We start from the raw sequence: 4335 nt of genomic DNA, 5'->3' as shown, positions 1-4335 counted from the left end.
TCCGAAAATGCGACTTCTTTGGCCGCGCCGGCTGCCCTCGAACAAAACAAAGCGGCGCAACATGTTGGCTGCGGCTGCAAGCGCCGCTTTCGTGAGTTAACAGCGCGCAACAGTGCCAACAGCGCGGTTCGATGCAACCTCTGTTAATCATTTAATGTTTCTATATTTGAATTGGCCAAAAGCAATTAAATTCTGTTCCTTTTCTTAAATTAAAATCTTCATCTATTGCCAACTTTAAGAAATAGTAATTAAAAAATGTATAGTAAGTATAGCTAAAAATTTAACGTTTTATTTGCAAAAACGGAGTAAATACGTTTTAAAAAGTATAAGTAAATAGTTAAGTTACTCTGTTTCTGCACCTATAACTTCTCTCTGTGTATTGTTATAATTTATTTTGAAAATAACAGATACAATACATTTTTCCTTCAGAATGGATATTTTGTATTACTGATGGTTTTATTCGTTGTGACCTTTTGAACAGAGATGTTTTAAATATTGAGACGATCGCTTATCTTAATAATATGAGTTAGTAACTATTGTACGATTGTAATTTAAGCCAACATTTTTTTACAAAACTACAAAGAGAAATCTGCACTGCCTCGCTACTTTTTTTCGGTGCAAGTAATTTTGGGGATATCCAAAGTTTGTCTTTTTATTTTGGTCCATCTGGCTCTCCTTAATTGCGCTCTGATTTGCTGTTAGCAGCGCCACCTTCCGCCGAAAGTGAGGACCACCAACTGTTGCCGGAGAAGAAAAAAAAAAAAAATTAAATAAAAAAGCAAACCCTTTTAGAGCTGCAGATTGAGATAAAGACGGAGAATTGGCCGCCGAGAGGTCAATGCTGTCGGGACGGCAGCTGTTCTCCATTTCTTCTCCTCTTGGCACCCACAATTCTTCGCTTTTTTGTAGAAATCTGCAGTCTTTCTTCGGATTGTGGAATGCCGAAAGGGCTGCAAAGTGCGCCATATGGTCCACTTCGGCGTTTGGAGAGCAATTTGGGGAAAATTCTATGGCTTTGATTTGACAAAACTGTGGAAGTCCCATGGGAACCACACCGAGCCGAAATAGACACCACTTTCGAATCAATGTTGCTTAAAATAAATAATTGGAACAACAATTGATTTTAAGCTTGGAAATGTGTAATGTCTTAAAATATAGAAATAATTTATAATTTAAAGACTTTAAGTATGCATTTAAGTATGATTAAATAAATTTAGCGCTGTGGGAGCCATTTACCGAATGCGACTTGTTAATCAATCGACTGCATGATGGGTCGATTCTAAGATTCTCCATAATTGAATCGATACACAGGCCGGGCGATCCATGAGATACGGAGATGCGGTGATAGAAAGATACAAAATACAAAGATAGCTGCGATGAAGATGGACTGCTGGATGGGAAGATTTCGGCACTGGAGACATAGACATGCGAAGACCAAAATAAACAAGTTTCGGGGGGAAATTTATGGCACGATTGCTGCGAACGCAATTTAAACTACGCGTGTGAGGGAGGCACCGCCGGAAAATGAAAATGGAAAATGGAAAATGGAAAAAGGGAGGGGGGTGCCGTGATGAAGTGTCGGCTCGGCTCAGCTCTCTTCCAATTTTCCGCTTACTTCTGCGGCTCTCTCTCTCTTCGCGCCTCGTTCTTGACTTTTCCAAGGGGGAGATTTTCCTAGCTCCGCTGATTTTCTCCGGTTCCCCAAGTAATTGTCGTGTAATTTATGGCCGCCGTATGGGAATATCAATGCAATGCGCTCTAAATTTACACAAATCCGACAGATAAAGACAGAACGCCGGATAGTTAGGGTATTTCCTCTACTCCTCCAATCCTCTACTCGACTTCAATATGCACAACCGAAAATTGTTTATAAACACCCAAACGAAGAAAACAAAAAAGGCTTTTTCGATAAGAAAGATCATCGCGAGATCCCATAAATTCCAGCACCGATAGGGTTTGCTAGAATTTTCATAAATTGAAATGCAGTGGCATTACCAATTAAAATCGTAAATTTCCACACACACTTTGTCCTTATATATTTCAAACAGTTCCTTATCTCGAAAAGAGTTTTTTAACCTTACAAAAAAAATTTGTTGAGCTAATTTGTGGCCTTAAAATGGTTGTTCAAAATATAAATGAAAGCACTTAAACTAATGAAATAATTAAGTTCGTTTTTCAAATGAATTTCTGTTTTTATGGTAAGCTATTTATCATGTTTTATAAATATCATAAATTTGTATAATATCACATAGCTCTTCAATTTCTATATTTTCTTTTTAGTTGACTTGGCCTTTGTCTATTTTTGGCGCACAATAACCCGACAATGTTCTTAAAATCCCTTTTGAAAACCGAATCAATTTCCATGCCATCAAATCAAATCAAAAATGCGATACCTTCCGCCCTGTTCTTCCCTGTTAGTTGACAGTTTTAGCTGCTCATTAAGGTGGGGCAAAGGCAAGGAAAGCTGAGGGAAAACTCTCCATGGCAACTGCAGATGCAGACATTCGCCGCCATCCCCATTTGGATTTTCCATCATTGTTGCCAGGCTGCTAAATATAAGCACTCAGACGTGTAAGTTACAAGTTCCCCATCTCCGAACCGAAGTCCACATCCCGTATTCCGTATTCCGTATTCCGTAGTCTGTATTGCCCCCACTTCATCGCCATTCCCATCCGAGTTTGCATCTCCCGGACAGCTGTACTTTGGCACGCTTCTCCGGTCCCGATTCTCCGGGATTTGGGATTCAAGGGCAGAAAGACACCGCCAATCTCCAGAAGCGCCTCCGTCCGACGTCCGTCGTCCGTCGTCCGTCGTCCATCCCCCGGGAGTCTCGCAGACTCCTCGAACTATTTTTGAACGTCCGGCCTTTTATTTTTTTGCACTGCGCCGTGTTCCCCTGGAAATTCCCGTGTTTTGTTCATTCCTTTTTCGGGGTGGCACCCTGGAAAATCGGGAGATTATCGACAATCTATTTTGTTTGGTCAGTGCAAAATTAAAAACAAATTTTTGATTTGGTTTTTGATTATTTTAATGCATTAACTAAGTTTTCTATTTTATTTTATATGTGCATGCTTATTGGTAATTAAAATAAATTCAAGTCAAAAAAAAGTTCAAGGAGTACCAACTATATTATTTACATTTTATTACTTATTTTGTATTGCCTATTTATTAATAATTATTTTGCAAACGAAATATTTTCATAACTATTCCACTATTATTATGATCAAAAATATTAAATAGATATCAGGAAACAGAGAATTTAAATTCGTTTTTTATTGTAAACTAATAAAGAAACAATATTAATTTATCTGTATTTATGTACAAAAATATTTTAAGTGATGATATTCTCATAAATAATAGAATTACTTACTAATCTCTCATTTCGTTGCTGCTTCAAATAAAATATTTATTTTCGAGGGCATCCAACCTATCGAATTTGGCTCCGCCTAATGCCCATATGCATATATGTATACCCCACAATCCCCCCTCGGTACAGGGGCCAATGCCAGCGTCTCTTTTTATGTGTGTTTACTGTGAAATTTATTTTTAATTTCAACGACCCGACCTGCACCCTCCTCTTCCTAGTTTTATTTTCCCTTTTCCTTTTCCTTTTTTCGCCTGGCTGTGAAAAGCAGCCGTGGAAAGGGAAAACATTTAAACAGGATGCAGCATTTGCTGGCCAGGGGGACAGGGGCGGTGTGGAGAAGGGGGGTGGTGGGGTGGAGTGGGAAAATGTCCCACCCAAGTCATGCTGAAATTGCTTAAAAATTGCCAGACAGTGCAAATATGTTCCAGCCAAAAACGGGATGCGAAAGGGGGATGCTGACTCAATGTCCCCCCTCCGATTACCCCGCCCCTGGAGTTGACAGCAGCGGCAGCAACAAATAGTTTTCAGCCCTCTGAAAAAATAAAGTAAAGAGATATAAAGTGAAATAAAAATATAACAAAATGCAAAGCGAAAGGGATCAAGACCCCCTCCGCTGCTCCTCCTCTGCCACCTCCTCTGCCACCCCCCTGACAACCCCCGCCCATGGCTGTCAGTCTGGGGCGCATTAAAATGCAGAATGAGGAGCATTTCATTTGCCGCCGTCGCCTGGCGAAATTCAAAATCAGCAAATTACGTGCTGGGCCAGAATGTAACTAACACTTTGCCAGTCATCCCCATCCCCCCCTGCTCAATTTTCCCGTCCCGCCGTCCATGCCTTTCCACCCCCCCTCTGCGCGCCTAAGACGACATGTAATTATCGTTTAAAGCGATAGTTCGCAGGGGGTGACACAACAAAAATAAGTGCCAAAAGTAAATAAGCCAAAGGTTAAGCAGTCACAGTGACTTAA

The sequence above is a fragment of the Drosophila gunungcola genome (genome assembly GCF_025200985.1).
Source record: "Drosophila gunungcola strain Sukarami chromosome X unlocalized genomic scaffold, Dgunungcola_SK_2 000023F, whole genome shotgun sequence".
Taxonomy (NCBI): Eukaryota; Metazoa; Arthropoda; class Insecta; order Diptera; family Drosophilidae; genus Drosophila; species Drosophila gunungcola.
The sequence above is the reverse complement of the archived record's forward strand: the minus strand, read 5'-3'. Positions refer to the sequence as shown.